The sequence below is a fragment of the Podarcis erhardii genome (genome assembly GCF_964252035.2).
Source record: "Podarcis erhardii genome assembly, chromosome: 12".
Taxonomy (NCBI): Eukaryota; Metazoa; Chordata; class Lepidosauria; order Squamata; family Lacertidae; genus Podarcis; species Podarcis erhardii.
The window spans coordinates 23,799,105-23,824,370 of record NC_138513.1 but is presented as its reverse complement, the minus strand read 5'-3'; the positions used below and the strand labels follow the sequence as shown (position 1 = coordinate 23,824,370).

At 43.7% G+C, this 25,266-nt stretch overlaps 2 long non-coding RNA genes across 2 annotated transcripts; both read right to left on the bottom strand.

Annotated features, from left to right (window-relative positions):
• Positions 1–4,965: 4,965 nt before the first annotated feature.
• LOC309325747 lies at positions 4,966–7,818 on the bottom strand. Its single transcript, XR_014149945.1, has 2 exons — positions 7,489–7,818; positions 4,966–5,425 (listed from the first exon to the last, which is right to left on the bottom strand). It is a non-coding gene; the product is annotated as an uncharacterized lncRNA (long non-coding RNA).
• Positions 7,819–20,539: 12,721 nt separating this feature from the next.
• LOC309325819 lies at positions 20,540–23,167 on the bottom strand. The gene is made up of 3 exons (XR_014150040.1): positions 21,205–23,167; positions 21,072–21,168; positions 20,540–20,987 (listed from the first exon to the last, which is right to left on the bottom strand). It is a non-coding gene; the product is annotated as an uncharacterized lncRNA (long non-coding RNA).
• Between the last annotated feature and the right edge of the window lie 2,099 nt (positions 23,168–25,266).

The following is a 25,266-nucleotide window of genomic DNA, read 5'->3' as shown; positions in this document are numbered from 1 at the left end:
CTGCTGCCATTTATCAGGGTAGGGCAGGGCATTGGTGAGTTCAGGGCTGTGCCCGCATACTGGCAAAAGCCAATCTGGCCGGCCCTCCATTGGATGTCTTTGTGCAGCCCTAACCTCGCCTCTGTCCTGCCCTGCCTGGTAAGCACCAGTTTCAAGAGGGTGAGCACACAGCACTATGCCAGCTGCTCCTGAATTATTCTCAAGGTGGCTTGCAACAGGCTGCAATGAGACCCCAAACCCAGGAAACTTTGAAACACAAACGGCACAACCTTTCGTCCTCTGCCTGATGGAAAGGGCCAGAGTGGACTTTCCATCAGTTGCTCAGTGACAACTTCCAAAAACCAGCTGGTGGGCACCTGCAGAGACGTCCCTTGCATTCCGCCACCTGAGGTGTCTGTCTCAGTCTGCCTCGTGGATGGGCCAGCTCTGCTGAAGCAACACTAGTATTAGAAGGCCGACTCACTTTACCACATGAGTCACTGCTGCTTTGCAGTCCCATTGTCACGCTCTGGTTCACGGGCGATCGAAGTCATGGCTGGGGACGTTAGGACCAGGGGCAAGATGGCAGGATGGGAGCAGGAACGGGAGTCCAGAAGCCAGGAGTCGGGAAGCCAAGAGTCTGAGGGTCAGAGAGCTGGGAGTCACAAAGGCAGGGGTCCAAGGAGCAAGGAATCAAGGAACCCAACGCAGCAAGGCAGGGAATGTGTTGCTGTGGCAAAGAGCTGAAGGGAAATGCTGACCTTATATCCCTTCCCAGCTCTTGCCACCAGGTGCTGTTAGTTACCAATTGGCCTCACCTGTGAGGCTGCGCCTTGCCTTTTCAGAACAAACTTAGGAAGGCCCCAGGCCTGGTCACAGGGCCTGGCACCTGCATGCACACCTGACACCCATGGTGTCTAGCAGCTTGAGACAAGTGTTCTTTCTGGCAGGAAGAGGAGAAGCAAAGCTCCTTCTTGGCTAAGGGATGGGCCAGGCTGCTTCTCTCCCCCTTCCCATTCTGCTCCTTCAGGGAGACAGGAGGTGCAGCCTCCCAGGACACCCTTGGTCCCCAGGCCAACAGTGGAGGCTGGAATGTGCTTCCCTTCTGTTCTGCATTCCCAATGGCAAGTCACACACACACACACACACACACACACACACACACACGTAACCATTTGTGCTGTTGTTTTACAGACTCATTTTCAATGGCAGGTTGCCTTGCTCTGAATTGCAGCAGACAGATTTAGGCCACACTTTAAAAGGTAAATAATGTTACAAACATCAGTAATGGAACAGGTGTGTCATTCAGTTGCCATGAGCCTGTTTTTTAAGAGAAAAATAACTTGACACAATCCTTTGTCAAGGATGTTTCCTTGATGGCAATTAGTCAGGAGTGACATGATTGTGATTAGCGATGTTAATCTGCGATGCAAAACTGGTTGCAAAGTATTGTTGCCATGCTTGATATTCCAGCCCTAGGAAAAAAATTAATGTGGTAGATAACAGTAGAAGAGGAAAAGTGAACTCTCATTGAAACTGTGCAAAGATTTAAATAATAATAATTTCAAGGCTGAGAGAAACAGTAAGAGCAGTATCAACCCCTGTCAGATCTCTCTCTATAATTAAATATGTGACCTGCAATTAGATAAAAATCCACTACTGAGCATATGCTAGAAATTATTTTAGGGGATAATATCTGCCAAGTAGCACTAATTTGGTTGCTTGGAAATTCCTGGTAAGATATGCTCCAAATGTTTCTACTTACCAGGGACATGCTCATAAATTTATGCACACCAAGTACTTAAGGCTTCATATTGTGAACAGCCCATCACTTCACAGACTGCAGAGGAGTACTTTGAACTAGAGTTGTGTGTTGGATTTGGACAAATCCTGAAAAATTGATGCAGGGTGCTTCAAGGAGATTTGGGATTTCTACAAGGCAAAACAGGATCTAAACAAAGCAAATTTGAGTCCATCAGAGTATCTGTAGTGCTTCGTAGCAACTTGGCAATTGAGACATTAAAAAACAAACATCTATACAAATGTTTGTGAAAAGTGAAACAATGTCTCTAAGGTTAATACCAAGATGCGGGAGAAGGAGGGAGAGGGATCAGCCATCTTCCCATTAGTTGCCAGGACAGGGAAGCTGTGGACCTTCAGATATTTTTGAATTATAATTCCCATCATCCCTGACCATTGACCAGGTTCTATGCCATGGCCAGCGCTTTATTTGACCTCCTGGGTCATCTAAAAGGAAAGGCTGTGATGTAAATATTATATTGTCAAATTTTATTTTATTATTTATGCAAAGCCCTTCCAAGGCTGCATACAAACATAATTGAAACAATATCAAACCAAGTTTAAATTGCAGTGATAGCTCAGGGAATCTTTAACCAAAAATTATGAGTTGATTACAATTACAATTTCAATTTCTACCAGATACAGTGGTACCTCAGGTTACATACGCTTCAGGTTACATTCGCTTCAGGTTACAGACTTCACTAACCCAGAAATAATACCTTGGGTTAAGAACTTTGCTTCAGGATGAGAACAGAAATTGTGCTCTGGCGGCGCGGCGGCAGCAGGAGGCCCCATTAGCTAAAGTGGTGCTTCAGGTTAAGAACAGTTTCAGGTTAAGAACGGACCTCCAGAACAAATTAAGTACTTAACCCGAGGTACCACTGTATGTAGAAATCCACCATGTTGAGCATTCAAACACCAACACAGCCCTGATGTTGTGTTGTACACAACTTTAGACTCTAGCTGGTGTTCTCCCCATCCCTGAATTTGATGAATACCTCCCAAAGGAGATCAATTTGTCAGTCACAGTATTGCAATTTTCCAGTTTCCTGCAATGAACCAAGTAGGACATAACACCTGACTACTTCCAACACAACTGCAGTTCAGCAGGTTCGTTTCTCCACCTGAGACAGAGCAGTAGCAGTGTCACCCCACACTCTGCCACCCTGTGCCCTGCTGCACTGCCAGCAGCTACTTACCACAAATGCCACCGTGGCATACAGAAGTTGCTCCAAGTCTGACAAGACTTCCCCAAACCTGCCAGTAAAACCTCTTGAGGCTTTGGCAAAACCTTCCAGCATTTGCAGACTTAACAGATGTGGCTGCTGCACTTAAAATGAGAGAGAGAGATAAAGAAACTCATCAGGAAAGCTCCCCACAGGCCCAGCAGGCAGCTGGCATCACTGTGAAATATACCCAGCAGGTGGAGTGTCTGGGCAAGTGGCTGCAGATGGCAGGGGCTGGTGCAGTGGCGGCAGCTGGCAGAAGCGGCTGGGCAGTTGCAGGGACTCAGGCAAGCAACATGGGGTGCATTTATTTGGCCATCTCTTCCAATTCACGGTCTGTGATAAGAGATTCTGTGTGCCTGATAACAGGGCCAGGCCTGAAGTTCAGTGTTCCCTCATACTTACAGTCTCTCTCTCTCTCTCTCTCTCTCTCTCTCTCTCTCTCTCTCTCTCTCTCTCATACACACACACACATATCACTGAATGAGAATTTATGCTCGGAATGAAGTTGTCTTCTGCCTCATTGTGTGAATGAAATAATATGTGCATAAGCTGAAGGATGCACGAGAAGAGACCAAAAATTAACACATCAGAGTTGAGTGAGAAGTTCAGTGCTTTTTTTCCCTGGCGGTACTCAACGGTACACAGTACTGGCACCTGTTTTTCCCTTTCCATACCTTGTTGATTTATCTGTGGAAAGCAAAATGTTTTGACGTGGGTGCTTTCACTGAGCCCTTCTGGGGCTGGAAACTATTTTGCAGAGCTGAGAGACACAGAGAAAGTGGCTGCAATTGTGCACAGAGGCCAGAGGCGGCGGTGGCGAGCTGGTGCTGGGAAAGAAGCTGCACAGACTTCCTGGTTTGTACCACTTAAGGAAGAGCCAGAGAGTTGGCGGGAGGGGGGGGGGAATGAGTGAGACAGCCAGCCATATGCCCTTCGTTTCTTTTGGGCCCCTTCCCTTTTTGCTCTGGGATGCCAGATGGGCTGCAGAGAGCTGCCCCATGCTCCTTACAAGCTTCCCCACTCCAGCCCCCCTCAAAAAATACATTTGGGGTGCCTTATCCCCTAGGAGTCAGCGCCTACACCCACCGAGATTCATGGCTGAGCGGGGATTCGAACTCTGATCTCCCTGGTCCTTGTCTGATACTCTAACCACTATACATCACTGGCTCTGGAGCAGAATGTAGCAATGAAAATGGAACCCTAAGCAGGGAATGCTTCTCACCATTAACACTTTTTTGCAGGCCCCACTTGGGATAATGTATTTTTTTAATGTATTTAAAATAATGTATCATTTAAAAAAATCAAATACAATTTAATTTTTTTTGGAGAAAAAATGTTTGAATAATTCCAAAACAGGCTCCGTTTGAAGTATGCTCCAGTATCCTCTGAGGCAACCCACCTCCCTCTGAACTCCCATTTGGTAATGATAGTTTCGTGATATAATATATTCATGGCTTACAGCATTTTTCTTTACTCTCATGCCAGCTGCCTGTGCCACATTAGCTGCTAAACTCGCCCGCTTATTAGCATGGCACTTGCAAGGCTGAGATAAAAGTGTGTAGCAAAGAAATGTGACAGCTTAGTCATCTCAAAAGAGCGGTGAAGATAACATAATTCTCCTAGCTGCAGGGACTTTATATAATTTTCTCCAAACATGCTTTGAATTACTGGTTAATTTATGTATAATTGTGTCGCATGTACATAGCTGGTGACTTTTTTCTTTTTCAACCCCGAGGATTTTAATGTTACATTATTAGTGATTTTCTGAGGAAGATGCTGTTTATGAATACATAGTTATGATTTTTTTGCTCCATGTAAAAAAACTAATTCTATATGAACACACAGGGGGAACAAGTCATTAACAAATCTCTGAAACCAGACACTCCTGATGGCCAGACCATCAAACAACATCATTTTTTTCTATTTTAGTATCTCAATAAATCCAGGTTTAGCTGTGTATGTACATGAGTAATTTATTTATTAATTTAACTTGCCTATTACCTTATACCAGAGGTGGCTTAAACAAAAGCCAGAACAATTTAAAAACATGACAAATGGTCCATATTGAGAGCATAATAACCAACAAAACTGTCAATAGTTCAAACCCTATAGCTAACCATGCAATGAATTCTACAGTATAATAATCATGGCCCTATCTGTCAACAGCATAAACAATCCCCTCCTGGTTCTGGGAGGCAGTGGCACAGGAGAGGGTGAGGAAGCACCCAGTCCTTCGCTTCTCTTCTTCCTCTTCCTCGGATCCATCCTGTGCTCCACCTTCCAGCTCTGTAGCATCCCCTGCCTCTGACTGTTGCCTCTTGGCTGGTACAGGTCACCACAAATCTCTGACTCCCTCTCCCGAATCAGACTCCAGTCCCACTTCTCCTGGTGCACATTCATCAGCGTCCTGCTGGTCCCTGATATTGGGGCAGAAGCACAGAGACCGTGCGTAGAGAGCTTCTGAATGCAATGCTGAAGGACGAAGTCCTCTTGAGATGCAAATGCTGTAAACTCTGCAGCTCCTCCAACTGCACCCAGGCTGTAAATATCTGTTAATGTACCATATTTCTTAAAGACACGAAAGTCTGCCAAGTGTTTGTAAGTGCCTGGATGTCCCTGGAATTCTGCTACCACTTGGCAGAGATTGGGGTGGTGCACAACCTTGGTAACACTATGTTCATGTTACCCCTACTTTAGCAGTTGTGTGCAACCACTATAACATACATGACTCAGCTTTCAAACTACTGCAGGAAGAACTGGGGGGGGGGGTGCCTTCCAAAGTACATTTAAACATCCACAGGCTAAATGTTAACACAGGCATCCCAACCAGTGTCAGGGTTTGCCGCTTGTGCATGCACAGACGCTCAAAATGACGTCACGCACATACGCAGAAGTGGCGAAAACCGACGCACGTGTGCGCAGACGTGCCATTGCTAGTTACGTTTACCTCTAGATGCGAACGGGGCTCCGGAACGGATCCTGTTCGTATCTAGAGGTACCACTGTCTAAGCTAAACGAGCTATAGCTTAGGGCCCCACTCTCTTGGGGGCCCCCCAAAAAATTTAAAGGGGCAAAAACTGGATGTACATTTCCAAAATATAAGATAAAAAAACAAATAAAATAAAACCTACATACAGCAAGTGTTTTGTAGGCTCCTGTGATCAGTGGCGTAGCGTGGGGGGTGCAGGGGGGGCCGGCCGCACCGGGCGCAATATCTGGGGGTTAGGGAAATCCACGGGTTAGGGGGCGCAAATTACTTGCCTTGCCCCGGGTGCTGATAACCCACGCTACGCCACTGCCTGTGATGTAAGTAAAGGGCCCTGCCTGCTAGCCTGCTCCCTAAAATATCACTGGTTTACTCATTTCTATATATAGGGTGCCTGCATTCTGCATGTGCAGATGGCCTTAGATACCTATTGGGTCCATAAATTCCCATATAGCATATATTCAACACAAAAAATGACAATTTGTTGTTGGCAAATGACAGCTGGACATATAAAGGGCCCCATTACCTTCAGTAGCTTAGGGCCTCATCAAGCCTAAATCCAGCCCTGATCCCAACCGACTTCTGAGCCCAATGGCTACCAAGGTCCCTGAACTGGCCACAAGACAAGGTACTTAGCATATTATACTTCATTGCTTTGTAATACTGAGGAGGAGTCACCAGATGGCGCTATTAAATATCACACAAATTTCTAGTTGGCAGTGTTTTCAGTGCTGAGATTAATGCTGTTCGTTTCCATGTAATGATTTTTGAGTGAAGTATTACATGAAGGAGTATAGTGATGGTTTAGCAATGCTAAACATCTTCTCTGATGTAACTGCTTTCCTGTCTAAACCATTCCATCAAGTCCTATTCCTTTAGGTGTCCTACTAAATTGTCCTCTGCTACGTCGTTAGAACGTCCTGCACCCTTGATTATGTGAACAGATAGACCGAGGGAATGTCCAAGCAATGGTGTCACAGAGCATCCACTCTCACTTCAATAGTCAGTTAGCTAATTATGCTAAAATTCCAGGTGAGAGATGTGATAACGCTCGTGCATGCTGCAAAATCAGCATTCATGCACCACCATTATGAACTAGGGAGAAACAGATGAGCTTTGTACAAATGTTTGTGACCAGATGACCCTCGTGGTCCCTTCCAACACTACAGTTCTAGGTGTTATGTACTGAAGTTCTCACCCTGGGCCAGCAGGGGAAACTGTAGATACCGGTAGTTATGCAAATGAAGGATCGAAAGTGATGTTCAGTGATTGGATAGTTTTAGAAAGTTGCAACAGTTACATTGTTCTGGAGCTCTATATAAGCAGGCTGACTGAGCTCCTCAGTTCAGTTCTGTTCCAGCTTACAAATAAAGAGCTGCTTTGGAAGAATTGCTGTGTCGTCTGATATGTTCACCCACAACTTAACACTATGATTCTGTGATTAACAGCCATTCTCTGGGACCTCAAACAGAAATATTTCCCAGTACATGTTACCTGATGCTTTTAACTCAGACTGGGAGCCTCAGGTCCAGGTGAGGGACAAATGCAGCCTTCCAGGATTCTTTATTTGGCCCTGGGGACTCTCTCCAGGTGATACTCCTCCCCAGTCTTGCTTTGGCTGGGGTTTCCATATCTGAAAAAGTAAAATTCCTGACACCCACAAAGTTGTTGAGCTTTCTGGAGCTGCTTTTGCCATCGTGCTGCCATACATCCAATTTCGCAAAATTCCCCGATGCCATTTTTACACCCGAAAACCAGAACATGTCAGGGATTTTCAGGGCCTAGCTTTGGCCCTCGTGAAGTGTTTTTGCCTGGCCCTCGTGAAGTGTTTTGCCCTTGAACTCTGATAAGGCCTCTTGCTTGCCTGGATAGTGGAAAGAAAGGGGAATGTGACTGTGTGTAGAAACTAGCCTATTGCACGAAGGTAATGTTCACATCAATTGCTCCGCCCACCTTTGCCCTGGGCTCCGCCCACCATTGGCATGTGATCTCCAGAAGGGAATGAAGTCTTCATGCGGAAAAAATGTTCCCCACCTCTGCCAAGGATTGCGCATGGCACCTCCTGTTCTGTCCCGGAGCTCTCACTTCACTAATGATCATCTATTTATCAATGGCACATGCAAAATCAGTTTGGATATGCTTTTTTGTATACCTCCTTCGAAGCTCTTGCAACAGCAAGATACATACCTGTGCTGGCTCTAGCACAGGCCCATATTGTTACATGGACAGCCAGTGCATGGAAACTGACAAAATGGCCACAGCTGGTATTCTCTGAAGAGGCCGCAAAAAAATAAGAATGCAAGAAAATCACTGCTGGATCAGGCCCATGGCCCATCTAGCCCAACATACTGTTCTCACAGTGTCCAGCCAGATGCCTGTGGGAAAGCAGGCAAGCAGGGGCTAAGCACAACACTCTCCTCTCCTGTGGTTTCCAGTAACTAATATTCAGAAGAATTGCTGCCTCCGACCTTGGAGGCAGAGCATAGCCCGCATGGGTGAAACCCTAAATAAATGAGCAACTCATATCCATAGAATTGTAAGGGTTCCCAAGGATCATCTAGTCCAACCCCCTGCAATGCAGGATTCTCAACTAAAGTGTCCATGACAAATGGCCACCCAACCTCTGCTTAAAAACCTGCAAGGAAGGTTTGAGAACCTCCCACTGTCGAACAGCTCTCATTGTCAGGAAGTTCTTCCTGGTGTTTAGTCAAAATCTCCTTTCTTTTAACTTGAATCTATTGGTTCAGGTCCTACCCTCCAGAACAGGAGAAAGAAAGCTGGTTATCATATCTCTCCTATCTCCTCTTCAAAAGGAGTATTCAGAAATATTACTGTCCCCTACCATGGAGGCAGACTAGTAACTATTGTGGTTAGGAGCCCTAAATAAATGAGCCTTGAATAATATTGGGAGACCCGACAAAAAAAACGTATCTAGAATTAAGAGTTGGCCAATGCAACATCCTAGTATTTTTGAACCCTGGGACCTCTCCTTTTACAAATGGTTGCGGCCGCTTTAAGGGTGTCCTGTTTCCTTGGCGCTTCATATTTTATGTGCTTTTTCGGTTCCTATCCCTTAACTTTCCTTCTGATCTCTATGCAAACCCAGCAGGGGGCTGTCTCTTCCTCCTTGCTGCACCTGCTGTGCTGTGGTTTTCATAACACCTTATTAGACATAATTGCCTGTCAGCTGCCTGCAGGCTTTATGTGTAATCTGGGCCTTGCGAGCTTCCTTTCTTAACTTCCTGTCAAGTTGCTGGCATAGGAGGGAAATTGTTTAAAAGCGCCTGGCAAAAGGTAGAGACACCATAGTTAATTAGGAGTAGCTGCAAAACAAATTATCAGCAGGCCCCGCACTGCAGCGATGAGTGTGGCGCCTAACGATAAACAAAAGCTGCCGAACAATATTTTTATTTATAGCAATGCATTGCATTTAGTTATTACCACCAAATCAAAGTGCACCCTCCTGAGCTATTTGACTCATCTGCAGACCCTTCAAGTGTCCCTATTTTCAAGGGACATCCCTGATTTGGAGAAGCCATCCCGGTTTCTGATTTGATCCAGAATGTCCCACTTTTCCTTAAAGGTAAAGGGACCCCTGACCATTAGGTCCAGTCGTGACTGACTCTGGGGTTGCGGCGCTCATCTCGCTTTATTCGCTGAGGGAGCCGCCATACAGCCTCCGGGTCATGTGGCCAGCATGACTTTTCCTTAGGGTGTCTTTATTTTCATTGGAGAAATGTTGGAGGGTATGGAGTTCTCCGACCACCAAGCCATCTGAAAGCAATCCTGTATAGAGGTTTTTTAATGTTTAATGCTTTATTATGTTTTGATATATGTTGGAAGCTGCCCAGAGTGGCTGGGAGAACCCAGTAAGATGTGTGGGGTATAAATAGGAAAATTATCATTATTGAATGGGACGTCCCTATTTTCATTGGAGAAATGTTGGCGGGTATGCATCAGCTTTCCCTGGTTAAAGCACTCAGCATCCTGTGGCAGATGAGTGAATTAAACCATCAGCATCATGTCACTGATTTGCCTAACCAATGCAGACCATGAATCAAGTAGACACAAAGGGGTCCGGCAACTGTGAGACTCTGTTAAGGTGATGTAAATCAGGAGAGGCAAAACTCAGGCCAGGAGCTAAATGTGGCATTCCAGACCTGTTTATTTGGCCCTAAAAATTCTCCCGGGGCCACACCCCTTTGTGTCTGGTTGGAAGGTACCCTTGAACTCCCATGATGCCTCTTGCTTATATGAATGGAGGATAGAGAAACGTCCCTGAGATTTCAGCGATTTCCGCCCAGACACTGCTTCCAACTACAGTATTCCAGCTATGTCTGGGAAATTCCGGATGTATGGCAACCCTAGAAATAGCCTGATGTCACAGACCGGTTGGATCCAGAGGAGTGGTAGGAGACAACAGCTGAGGAACCCCAAGGGAAGAAGGCTCAGAGCATGGGGGTTGGTGGTAGGATGACAATGAGTGGTTAGAGGGAAGAGTCCAACTGGGGAAGAGGCACAGTCTCAGAAAGCTTGGGGAAAACCTGAGAGGACTCCTGTAGGCATCACACATAGTATATTTGAAATGCTTCAAACATTTGAAATGCACTATATAAATATTATTATTTCACTCTTGCCTCTCAGAGATCTAATAAGTATATTCCATAAACACCCATACTTCTGTTTCCACAAAATTGGGAGGAGTAATGGATGTATATTATAACTCCGTATAATAGGTGACAGGAGCAAACCAGCAGTAATTTGGAGTTTATTAACAAAAACAAGATCTGCAAAGGAGTGTCATGAGCACAGCGACTCATCTCCCCCATGAAGCAGTTGCTAAGACTGAAGGTCCCTGACTCCCCAAAGCTGCCTAAGTCCAACTCCTCTCCAAGGTTTTCCCCAAGCAATCTGAGACTGTGCCTCTTCACCAGCTGGACCCTTCTCCCTCTAAGGTAGGCCGGTTATTGGGAGTGGGGCTGAGGCTGTGAGATAGTTGGCCCAGTGCAGGGGGAGGCAATACAATGTCCTCCAGAAGGTTGTTAGACTCCTATCAGCCTCAACCAGCATGACCAATAGTCAGGGATGATGGGAGCTGTAGTCCAATAACGTCTACTCTCTCACTGGTATGCAGTTTTTGTTTGCATTGCCATACCTTACTAACCCTTATTCTCAACAAGCAGTAGTAGAGCATAAAATAGTAGGCATCTGACATCCTGGAATCTTCTGTCACTAGATGGCAGTGTAACAATTCACTACACTATTGCAACAAGTTGAAAGCTGTAAATGACGGAGTCCTTTCTGATATTTAGAAGATAATGTTATCTATTAATAATATTAAGAAGACAATTATGGGTTTTAAGACCCCCCACCTGGGTCTGTCAGGTGAATCCTTGTAGGTGGCAGCATTTGTGACACAAAATAAGCACAGACATTTGGATCAGTTGGCCAGGGATTAAATCTGGAACCAAATTCACAACATTCTTTCAGCCTTCACCTTGAAAGTATATATGGCACCAAGGTGCCTTCTACAATGTGAAAGAGATTAACATCAGTGGCCACCAAGGATACATCTGTTGTTCAGCATCAATGTATGCTATACAAGCTCTCTCCCTTCACTTGGTACAACAGAATAGCAAGGTCATAACAATATGCAATTCCCTTTAACTACTTCTATGCAATACATTGGCTTTGCAGCAAAATTAATACTATCATTGGCATCAAGCAGAAAGCAAATGTTTATTCTTAATCATTTGAAGAATCAGCTTTAGAACCCATTAACTTAATGTGGTCCTGTAAATGCAAATAGACTATGCACACAATTATTAGGCTGTGATTGTACATGTTCTTGTTCTGTCATGAATCATTCATCTTTCTTGTAAAAAATCATAGCCAGCAGTCACTCAAAAGGAAATTCTTATTTTTCATAAATCTCTGCTTAGTCTTGTAAATACCCACTTAAACCTTCTGGCTTCATTATGCATATCTTTTCATTTTCCCTTCATTATTCTTTGTCCTAAACACACAAAAGCACAGGTACATATATATTGTCACTGTTCATCAAGTCTACAGGGAAGAGAGTGCATCTGTCTATTCCTGACTCAAAGTCAAGAGACTGTGCATGTGTTATCATTTGTCAATGTTCTTCCTGCTGAGATCCCCATACACAATTTGCACGGCATGTGTGGACTTTTACAGTATACCATGCAAACAGTACGAACAGAGCGGTTGCTAAAGAGAACCACGGGAGATTAATTGTGGGTATGGTCTACTTCTTCCTTTCACATGGTGTGTAAAGGAGGAACAAACCCATGAAGATCAAGGAAGAGGAAGAACAAGTAAAGGAGAAAGCTGCCCAAGGAGATGTGCTGTGGATATCCCATGGGCAATGGACAGAGGTAGCATGCCTATATCTTCAACATACTTGGTTAGGGTGGCTTACCACTCTGACGATGCCTGCCCCGTGTGGACATGAAGGTTGCTACTAGCATGGTACATAGGATGCAATCTGCTGGAAATATATGTTAACCCCTACACTACAGTAAAAGGCCTCCTTCCTTGCTTTTGCAGGCTCAATACGTGTTTTAGTGCTGTAGAGGTTACTTAATAATGCAGGATACGGAATTTGCTTCTACTAGGAATAGCCAGCAACTTTTCTGCTGCTAGAAGTTAATAAATGGTAGAATTCAAGTTCACAGCTATATACCACCATGAGGCTCTCACACAGCACTCTCTCATGATTTGTTTATACATCATTCCTGAGCAGTGGCAACTAAATGTGGATCTCAGTTATAGTATTTATCATTTGTTCTTAGCTAAATAAAAATTGACATGCTATCCACCAGGTTGTTAGAGCAACCATAGAGCACATCAGGTAATATGCAAGCAAAGTCTCAGCAGTGACCCATTCAAAAGCAAGTTTGCTGGATGAAACTAACGCAGTAAAATAATATTTGGTTGAGTTGACTGGGTCAAAAAGTTAGTGAGTGTCAAAGCCTAGCACTACATGTGTGTGCGCGTGTGTGCATATTTATATTACTATTATCTCCTTGAAGGAAAGGTTTGGGGTCTGGTGAAGAAAGCACCTGTATTTTTTCATTGAAGTATTTTTCAGTGGTGTGAGATAGGATCTGTTTTCTTACATTCAGTGGTTGAAAGAATCCGGCATCTTAATTGTTTCTATATATAACCCAACTGGCCACAGCTTGCTTGGCTGGAAGCTAAAGAAGACAATGAGCCATGCACCATGTCATTATCTCCATCGCTGCACCACACAGGCCTCTACGACAACAACAAGCCAATGGGTGGATCTAAATGTGTTTAATGGTAGTGTGGGAGAGATGTACAGAGGGAATCAATTACCTCCTGAAACCTGTCACAGCCATGCAGATATTTCAAAGACAGCATAAAATGTTTTTTTGGGGGGGTTTATAGCATGGATTTGACTGACTTTTGATAATGGGGATGGGAAGTGACTTGGGCCAGGGCCAGCCCTACCATTAGGCAGGTGGCAGATGCTGAGGGGCAGAGTACTGTGTGCTGCATGCCCTGCCTTGCACCCTGTGGGCTAGCCTGCTGTGCTCAGCTACACTGGGCGTAAACTACCTCTTGCCAGTGTCAAAGTGCTTTTGTACATGGGCAGCTTGTTTGCCTCAGGCAGCAAAATATCTTCGCCCAGCCCTGACTGGGCCATGGATACCTCCACCTGAATCCTGATCAGAAAGATATTCTCTTATACTCAGGGTTCATTGAGGTCAGTTGTCACTGAAGGTCAAACTAGACATGGTGTTAATCATTTTGTTAACCCTTGTGTGATTTTTAAAAATTAAATAGCAGCCAGTGCGGGGGGGGGGGGAGAGAGCAGTTCCATAGCAAGGGGTAAGGCTTTAGCCTTTTGCTGTATAGCAGTCCCAATCTGAAGTGCAGCATCATGTGCTTGATATGGCAAGCACCGATCTCAGGCACCCTTCTATAGGAGCAAAACCAGCGACAGCCTGATTACTAGCACCACCTGTGTTGCAAGATTCAGCTTCACTTCCAAGTGCCCAGCCTTCTCTAGCATTCTTCTACTGTAACTGATCAGGGGACCCTCTGGTCTGACTGGGTCTTTGCCATGAGAGTCCACCAAATCTGAGAACGGCAACATTACATCCTCAGCCTGTGGCACAGGCGCTAATGACTCACCCGGTAGATAGGCTTCTGGGGGTGTTGGAGGCCTATTGGCCAAAATATTGGGAAATAATTGAAAAAATTGGAGACAATTGGAGGTTGCAGAGCTTGGAAAAACTTAAAAATAAGGTGCGAGATTGGTTGCATTACGCTCAAATTCAAGAGGTTTTTAAAGTGGACAAAAAGGTTGGGTTCCAGATGGAAAAATCGAAACTAGAGACAGAATTGCTAGAACCAAAAAACAAATTACTCTCGAGAATGTATAACTTGCTGCTTAAATGGAATACACAGGATGAGACAGTCAAATCCGCCATGATAAAGTGGGCGCAGGATATTGGGCATAACATCATGTTTGAGGACTGGGAAAGGTTATGGAACACCGGAATGAAATTCACAGCATGTAGTGCCTTGAAGGAAAATATTATGAAAATGGTATACCGGTGGTACATGACCCCAGTCAAGCTTGCAAAGATATATCACCTGTCTGATAATAAATGTTGGAAATGTAAGGAGGCGGAAGGGACATTCTTTCACCTCTGGTGGACTTGTCCAAAAGTGAAGGCCTTCTGGGAGATGATTTACAATGAGTTAAAAAGGGTATTTAGATATACCTTTCCTAAGAAACCGGAGGCCTTTCTTCTGGGCATTGTGGACCAGAAAGTGTTGAAGGATAGAACTTTTTTCATGTATGCTACCACAGCAGCAAGAATTCTCATAGCAAAGTATTGGAAGACAAAAGATTTACCCACGCTGGAGGAATGGCAGACGCAGTTGATGGACTATATGGAACTGGCCAAAATGACCGGCAGAATCCGAGACTTGGGAGAAGAAGCAATGGAAGAGGACTGGAAAAAAATTAAGGACTATTTGCAAAAACATTATAAGTTGTATGAATGTTAAGAAAATGCACTATTTAAGAAATTTTAGCTTCAGCAATTGTAATAGATGAAATGAAAACCAAGGCACAAGAAGTCAGAGGTGGAATTATGAAATAATTTTATTATGTTTAAATTTAAATATATAAGAACTGGGACATAACATTTTGAATTCAGTAACATGATAAATTGAAAGATACAATAAGTTACGAAACAAGATAACAAATTGCTGATGTTTGTAGTACAAAGAATGCAGGGTCTGGAGGTTGTGGGGAAGTTCAGTAGGTTTGTTAAAAAAGGATTATGGAAATTTGTAACCTTTATATTTTTTCTCTTTTATCTGTCTTTTTTTCTTTTTTTCTGTATTCTGTAAACTCAATAAAAATAATTTTTTTTAAAAAAAAGATAGGCTTCTGGGGGTGGTCCTGCATGTCCTTCCCCTTCTGCTTCAGAGTCTTTGTCCTCACCCCCTGAAGACAAGGAATCTGACTCCAGGGTTACAAACTGTACCACTTATTCGCTCTGGGAGAAAAGTTTCTGCTAACACCAACAGAAGCTTTCCTTTTGGGGCAATAAGCAGGCACAAAGGGAGAAGCATTTTGATCAAAGCCATCATTCACTATTTAATTAGTCTCCAGTATTTTTATGCTATTTTTCTGGGCATGCTCTCCCAATGTAGCTCGTATACAGGATTAAAACATAAAATACAACTAAAATAACATATTTACCATTAAAAAAAACCATAGACATTGCTCTACACAAATATAAGTTGGCAGCATTATTCCTGAAGAATGAGTGGCCATTTTATAGCTGCAGTGAATTAACACTGCACCTTTAAGTACAGCCCAGAATCCCTCTTTCCTCTCTTCCCTTGAAATACCCTGCTACAGGCCTGTGATTTGAGAGCCCTGCCAGGGAGATCTAAACTTGTTACTCTACCAACACCTTTGTGAAGTTGGTTCTACAAACAGCCACGGACATCCAATTCTTTACTTGCCAAGTTAGTGTTTTTCAGATTCATGGCATGTTCCTTGAAACTTGCATGTACCTGATCATTTAATCCCAGACTGAAATGCTGTCTTTATTTGCACAGACAGCACTTGACACATTTGGAAGGCAGCATGAAGGACATCCCTTACATTAGCCAAGTATCATGTTCTGGCAGTTCATCTGTAACATCTATGCTGTCTATGACCTTTCACATATAAACTGTGATAGGTTAGGAAGGAGAAAAAGCACCAATTACTATACATAATATGAATATGGAAAAGGGCAGCATTTAAAGTGGGGTGTGTGATCTATGACCTTTTCACCACTGGGGACATCAAGCACGTTGTCAGTCTTGTCAGCTCTGAAACCTGAGGACTCAAGTCAGTCACTAGCTCTCAGACGTAAGCAGGCTAAAAACACAGGTTGATAGTGTGATCTCATTGACGTCAGTGGGGGTCTGAGCTGCATTAAATGCAAACAAGCTATAACAATATCTAGCCCTTGCTCCTGCCAGTTTTCCTCCCTTGGCCTACTGTTTCCTTCGTTCACCAATATGAGCTAACCCAGGGGTCTGCAACCCACGGCTCCGGAGCCGCATGTGGCTTTTACACCTTTGCCGCGGCTCCGGGGCGGATACTAGCAAGGGGAGGGGGCGCATTGTGCGCCCCGACACTCCCCACTGTGGCGAGCGCTGTACTGGCTGTGACGTCGCATGGGGGCGGTGTGTGCGTTAGTCACGCACCGTCCCGATGTCACCTCCCGCCCGCTACATTGTAAGGGGCATGTACGCTGGTCACTGCATTGAAAGGGGGCATGTACGCTGGTCACTGTTTTGAAGGGGAGTGAAGAACACACACACACAAAAAGGTAACTTGTTAATTTAATGTTTATTTCTATGAGGAGGAGTAATTCTGAAGGGTCAAACAAAGAAATAATAAAAAAATGTGACAAAAAAGTTATTTTTATAATGACGAGTTTTGCGGCTCCCGGTTTTTTTTTCTTCGGAAACGGGTCCAAGTGGCTCTTTTTGTCTTAAAGGTTGCAGACCCCTGAGCTAACCAATGTGTTTTGTTCAACATTAAGCAAGCTGAAATTTATCAGAAGAGACTATTGGACAATTTTCCCTCCCTCCCATGAATTCTTAGTAATGCATCATAAATGCACACACACACACACCAGCCATAACAAGGGGGAGAGAATCATGCCAAGGCATTTTGCTTACTTCCTTCTCATATTTCCTTCCATAAGGAGCTTCATCTTCACAGCACTCCAAAGTTTAGGAGAGAAACAAGGCTCATTTCAGGGCCATCCCAAGACATTTCGCTACCTCAGGTGAATGACAAGATGGTGCCTCCTCTCATTCCATGTACAAAAAACTGACCAGTCAGCCAAATCTGATTTCAGCACTGGCAATGGTTCAGCATCAGGGCTGGCCCACCCATTAGGCTCATTAGCTCAGGTGATGGGTTGCAGAGAGGTGACAGACCTGGACCTGCGAAGAGTGCGCCACTCATTGACTCCTGTGCTTGTCACCCACGTGCTGCCTGGAAAGAACAGGACCGCTGCTGCCACTGCCTGCTCCTCTCTAGACTCCGTTTTTCCCCCACCGCCACCTTCCAGGGCTTCCCTGAGCCACCTGAGGTGGTGGTGGTGCATGGATCAGGCCAATGGCCCACCTAGTCTAGGGTTCTGTTCCCACACTAAATGTTGCAGTGTGCAGTCCTCTGTTTGCCCTTCCAGCTTGTGGGAAACCAGTAAGCTGGACATGAACTCAACCACACTCTGCCATGTGAAATGCACATTGATAGAGGATGACTATGATTTAAAAGTAATACATTATACCTCCCCATAGTGGGGAGAATTGTGAACAGTGCGCTGTCCAAGTACTGTTGATGGGCAACTTCAAGACTTCTCTTGCCCTCCCTTCTCAGGGTTCTTTTTCTTTTGTTTAAGCTGGACTTGGGCCCCATCTGCACTATGCATTTAAACCAGTGGCAAACAACTATAAACAGTCATGGCTCCCTGCAAAGAATCCTGGGGACTGTAGTTTGTTAAGGGGGATGAGAGTTGTAAGAAGACTCCATATTCTCTCAACATAACTGCAATTCCCAGAGTGGTTTAACCATCAATCTCCCTTCCTAGGGACTTCTGGGAATTGTAGCTGTCTGAGGATAATAGGTCCCTAACAGCTCTCAGCGGCCTTAAAAAACTTCAGTTCCCAGGATTCTTTGGGGGAAGTCATGATTTTTAATGGGGTATAACAGTGCTTTAAATGTATGGTGCTGATGTGGCCCTTGGGCAGACAACCCTGCTCATAATCTCTACTAGTCATATGGGCCTCCTTTTCTTTAATTTTCTTCACTCTAAAATATAGTGTATGACAAGAAGCCGAGACAAAATAAGGTGCACTGTGCAAACGTGGCCACTAGAGGCTCTAGTGTTACAGAAACCTTTCTTCCCAAACCAAACACTGCCCAAGTCAGCTATTTTAAACATGTTTGAAAGGAAACAGCTGAGAGGAAAAACAGAGAGTCTGCAAAAATCAACTGGGGATTCCCACCCCCAAAAAACCCACAAAGGACCACATGAATCCAAGATCTGCTTGTTTGTCACACTGGAAATTATTTGGAATACATTTTTGTTAAAATGGTATCACTCTTTGGAGGAAAGCTTGTATTCTGAACCAAAGCTGCCACATCTAAGTTGGTACACATATTTAACATATATTGTTAGGCAAGTCAGACCAGTCCAGGCCAATAACAACCATGTATCACAATGAATATTGCCACTGGCTCAGGAGAATGGGAAAGCCCAGTCATCAGGGAGACGGCCACTGCTATCTACAACTTACAGCTACGACTTAAGGCCCTAATAGTAGGGCAACCCTGGGGGAACTCTTGTCCCAGTCTGATACTTGCAGGGATATATTTAATGCTTAGACACTGAAGTTTGCTGGGGTTTTTAAGACTACAGGAAGTGACTATTTTAGGTGAGTCTGATATGAGTGCAACCACACACACACACACACACACACACACACACACACACATATCACGCTAAACCCAGAAGTGACCCAAGAAGTCACAGGAATATCACAAAAAGGGGCAGAATGGGGCGGGGTAAATTGGGAGTTGCCTGTACTTCTTTGACACAAATTATCCATTAAGTTAACTATGGCAGTACTCTGTCACAGATCCTATAATATTTTAAAGGTTCTCCATAGGCCAGGTGGAATCCTATTGGCTCCTTGTATCACCTGACAATTGTTGGCCTAGTAGCAGCAGCAGCACATTGTGGCCAAGTGTGTCAGACTAATCCTAATTCCTCTATGAAATTTCTTTATGAAAATGATTTAGGAAAAATCTCAAATTGTGACAAAGTCATTGCGTAATGGGGAAAGGTATAAGTTCTGAAGATGTATTGTTCTCAGTAAATATTTCAGCAAACTTGGAAGTTTGTGGATAGATGGAAAGGGTAACAAAAATGTTAATTCACTGCACCGGAACCAGTGTGTAGGTCATGGGCAGTCAACGGGGTGCTCTCCAGATGTTGGACTACAATTCCCATCATCCCTAACCACTGGCCATGCTGCCTGTGGCTGATGGAAGTTGGAGTCCAACAACATCTGGAGGCACCACATGTGTTACCCCTGACCTAGGCAGAATAGGGCTTTGAGGCAGGAACACAGCACTGGGGAAGGAAGAACCCTTCCTGACAAGAAACTTCATAGATCAGAAACAGTACATTCCACTCAGCATCTTTGCAAATTGTGAGCATAAAATTCTGACATTATCCTTTGCCTCCAGGTCTGGAACATCTGTTTGTTTCAATCTGTTGCACTGTTCTCTCTTTCTTCAGGAAGCATTGCCATAACTTAACACTACATACTGTTTTTCTGTGGCTCCCCAAAGCACATTCTTAATAACACCCATTTGAGGTGAAACGGGATGTTGCTGACAAGGCTCCCCAAGGAGTTAAATTTTGGCCTGCTTGAGCTCATACTTGTGATTTCATGCCATTTGGCTTTATTAGGTTTTCCCCTAATGGAAGGCATATCTGTTTACACTTATCCTGCTTGAATGAAGATGAGCTGCCTAAGCGGTAGTTGTTTTCACACCTGTTTCCCTTTGCTATGGTCGTGAAAGGTTAAAAATAGAACACAGAATGAAACTCATCGTGATACTTACAGTATTTACTAATGCTTTGTGTGCTATCAGACAGGCACCTGATCCTGTATATGTATATAGTCGCAACTGAATAGATATTAGCTTGATGAAATGTAGCTACAGCTGCACTGTGTGTAAAGCCAGTGAGCAAACCTACACTTCTATCCTTCCTTTCAGCAAAAAATAAAATAAAATAATCCTATATTAACTGCTTATTACAATAGACAGAGATGCAAGGTGACACTGACAGAGGTGTTGTGCCACCATCATGATGCAACAGCAAGCTTCTGGAACAATGCCATGATATTATCCCAAGCAGAACTGATGATTACTACTTAAAATACTTAATTGAAGACAGGGAACCAGATATTACCTTAAAAGTGGCTAAATTCTGTGCTGCTGCTGCTGCTATAAAATTAAGGAGATAAGCTCTGAATGAACCTAACAGCCAATGTCTTAATATATTTTAAATTTGCGGTCAAGGTTTTATTTTATATATTTTAGCTGTTTTATATCCGAATTATTTATTGTGTATCAGCTCGTAGAGCTTGCTTTTAATCTATTCATATTTATATGCTCTCTGTTGTTGTATATGTTTGCATTCTGGTCAGTGACCGAAATAAATTGATTCATTCATTCATTCATTCATTCATCCATCATTACTATAGGGACATACGTTCAATATTTATGACTCCAATCATGCAATGAACCCCAAGCAGATCTGATGACCACTACTTAAAATATCAAATAGAGGACATGTCTATGCTATAATTTGTAGCCAGCTCCTACCAGGCTGAAGCTTGTATTTGATATCCCGCTTTATCTGGATTTGATATCCCACTTTATCACTACCCTAAGGAGTCTCAAAGCGGCTCACAACCAGCTTGTAAGCTGCACTCACAGTCTTCTTAATAATATATATTTTATTAAAGGCACTCTTGACCACCTAGAGCTTCAAGCCTTCCACCTGCCACCTGGAGGGGACCAAACCTGGAGACTTCAGGTTGGACCTGGAAGTCTGGCAACCCTGGAGTTGTGCATGCAGCATCCTGCAGAGGAGGAACAATCCATGCAGAACACACAAGAGGGGTTAACAAAAGTGAGGTGTGCACTCAGCTTTCTTGTGTATCCTCATTACTGCCACAGGAAGCAGCTTATATTTTCCATTTGCACATTCTGATTGCTGCTGCATTAACCTTTGCTGTCACTAATGTTTAACGGATATAATTTGGCTGCAAAATTAATTTCTGCAAATAAATGAGTTATTTTTAATATTCAACACACACTATGAACAAAAAGGGGGGAAAGATAAAAGAGGGAATTGGAAATAGCTGAGTTAAATTGTTATTTCAAGGCTTACATGCTGTGGTGTCACTTCCTCTCTCTTTAAGCCAGTGATAAAGCGAATGAGTCTCCTGACTCATATTTAATGGGTGCTCAAACTGCTGTGGATTACAAATGTGTAATCTTTTCAAATACAGGAATCATTGGTATTTGCAAAGTTGCTACTGTCGCCTACACAGCAGCAATAATTTTCATAACCAATACCATTTCATGTCCAGACTGGTGGCGTCAGCAGATATAGCAGCACTAAACTGTCCTTTGAAAGTCGCTAACGCTTTAAAAAGCAAAGTACACTATGGCAGCAATTTCTGCCTATCCTGGAAAATTTGAAACCTTTGGCCAATCTGAGTAACACTGTATTGAAGACACAAGCCCATGTATATCAGTGATACTTCCTTTACAATGGAAAATCTAAAAGCTTCAATAATTTCAGGTTATTTGTCTCCTGGAGATATTAACAGAAAGAACCTTGTGGTTTCATATTTTTTTAAAAAAATCTGGTTGTTACATTTGCTAAATTACTCCCGGCTTCCATTTCCACAAACAAGCAGACTTGACCCCATCTACCAGTTTCATCAGATACCTTTTCCTTTTCCTGGTATTACTGCAATGTGGATTTGTCATTTTTATAATATTTTGCATCAACTGGAGGGGGAAATGCTTACATTTTACCTCTCAAATGAACTGCTTTCTCATCACATACAAGTAGTTTGCTAAATGTTGGATTGTAAGACTCCACATGGTGGAACACATGCCCTGCCTTCATGTTGGAATTTATAACTCCCTGTTTGATTAAAATAATATGTGTCCTTTAAAAAAGTCACCTACCTAATACTAAACTCTTCTTTTCTTAACATGGCCTTTTGATTTACCCTATTGCCACATGGCTCCCTCATGCAGGAAAAGTACTATGTGCAGACAAGGTCTGTCAAATGGCATGCCTCACTATTTTTTAAAACCTCCAATCAAGCAGCTGAGTGCAAGTGGTCTAATATTAGCCTGTAAGCACCATAATAATCAACTCACTGACGTCTACTAGGTCTAGCATAAGGTTCTTCCCAGATTAGTTGAAAGGACACTTGAACATCTAATGGGTTCAGAATGTACTAAAACAAATGGGTCTAAACTTCCATTAATAAATGTAAAGTGGAGATTAACAGAAGACTTATAATCAGAGATGGAAAATTCTGGACAGTCTCACTTAGAACAGTAAGGGATTAAAATGAGAACTGAATAAATGTGAAAGGTTTTAAAGTGGAAAGTTAATTTGTTCCATAATTAGTCGAGCTGGGACCAGGAATTAATTGGAGCCATGACAAGGTATATGACCGAATAGCTAGATATTTTTTAATCTACCTACATTGTATTTTCAGTTTCTCAGCATTCAATCACACTTCAGTGTAAACAAAAAACAGAACCCATGTGGCTCTATGCAGATGGGAACAAGTGGGATACTCTGGCTATGTACACATTAGCTGAAAATGCAGCGAGGTTGTTCTCACCCACACCAATTGCATTTCAAGTCACACGTGGGCGTTGTACACACTAGAGAGGAAGTGGGGTGCCTTCATCACCCAAAGTACATTCCCTGTTCAGTTTTCCTGCCCCTGCAACCCCACCAAAACTCTCATTCACCTATTCATGCACTGTTATCTGTACATGTGCAGTGGCTGTCTCAAACATAGACCCACAGCTCAACTGTGAAGTGACTGTGGCTTAAGATTTTATTTTGGTTTGAAACATCAAGCAGAAGTATTTCTCAATAAACTACAGAATAGCTACGCATCATGGCTGATGTTGTGCATAAAAAGGTAAAGGTAAAGGTACCCCTGCCCGTACGGGCCAGTCGTGTCCGACTCTAGGGTTGCGTGCTCATCTCGCTCTAGAGGCCGTGAGCCGGCGCCGTCCGAAGACACTTCCAGGTCATGTGGCCAGCATGATGAAGCTGCAGCTGGCGAGCCAGCACCAGCGCAGCACACGGAAACGCCGTTTACCTTCCCGCTATAAAGCGGTACCTATTTATCTACTTGCACTTAAGAGTGCTTTCGAACTGCTAGGTGGGCAGGAACTGGGACCGAACGACGGGAGCTCACCCCACCACGGGGATTAGAACCGCCGACCGTACGATCGGCAAGTCCTAGGCACTGAGGTTTTACCCACAGCGCCACCTGCCACCAGCATATGATGTTGTATGATGTTGTGCATACAAGGATTCAAAAATCAGTGATGATAACACACTAGAGCCAGAGTAGAAGTTACTATGTACACAGCCTCCATGGCATAGCCCCCACATTGGTGATGTCCTCAAGTGCTCTCATTTCCATTCTCTGATCAAAATTTGCTATTCACTCATACAGGAAAAAGTAAAGGGGACACTGTTGTGGTAAGGGCAAAAGCTAGGCTCCACAAGCTTATCTCCATCCATGACACTGAGTGGCCTGCTCTACAATGACATGGATCCAGCAAGGAGTGCAATGTGTCTTTGTGCAGAGTTGACATGGTCAGGATCCCATTGAGCACATGAATCCTCCTCCTAGAAATACCACACCCACCAGGTAGACAGGTTGCAAGTATATTACACGAGTTTCTAATTTTCCATCCCACTCTCCCAGCATTCCACTCCACCAAGAAATGGAACCTATGGGAAGGCAATGCAGCTAGAGATGGGTTTGGTTCTCAGAGTTTCCCATTTAAAACATGGGGCACAAGAAACGGGTTTCAATCAGTGAGACACAAGGGGAGAGGATCTGTTCACATCCCCAGACATTAGGGTCATGAATGGACAAGTTACCAGACAATGTTGCCTTTAGGTGTTCCCTTTTACTTTCTTCCATGTAAGTGAATGACTACTATCAACTCCTACAGGCATTATGCGGAAAACTCAATACGAAAGCCACGTGGCATGTTCAACTTCTGAAAAGCGTTCGAAAACTGAAGCAGTTACTTCTGGGTTTTCAGCGTTCAAAAACTGAAACGTTCGACTTCCGAGACGTTCAAAAACCGAGGTACTACTGTACTGTAAATAGTAGGTACATGGGATTCAACCCAGATTGGGCCCCTGACTCCTGATTTGGATCTCTCCCACACACCTGACTTAGGATGGTCATGTATCCTCTGTTTAAATGAGTTCTTTATTTGAAGGAAAGTCCAAACCAAGTTTGATTTAAACATAAAGAACCCTAAGAAGAAAGAGAAGGAGGGGCCTTGGAGTTGCCCATCAACTGTTACCAGATGGATAGCACAGTGAGCAAGTGTGCAGGTCATCTGGTTACAGCCTTCCCTGCTATATTTAAATTATAGAAATTTATTCTATAATTCATTTTTCAGGTTGTGACCTGGAAAAAAAGCTATCCTTGTTCTTTATGTTTGCATCAGCAAGGAGCAGTCAACTGGTCCTTGCTGATAGACATATGCCGCCAGTCTTCTCAATAGGATTCCCACGCAGCCAGAGCCAGCCAAATGAAAATGCATTGCTCAGCACCAGTTGGTAAACATTGCACTCAATATTTCTGAAAAGCAGCCTTAAAGAGGAAGTTTTATTTAAAAAGAGTGAGACATAATGGATGCACAAAAACAGGTATGACGCATGTCTGGATAAGGGCAAGGAGTCATGTTTCCCTGCTAGGAAATGTGCTTAGCTTTTAAGACACTGTTTATAAATAACAACCTTGAGAAGTTCTAATACATAAGGATGCCTTCATTTTGTTTGGCTGCCTAACTTTTTGTTT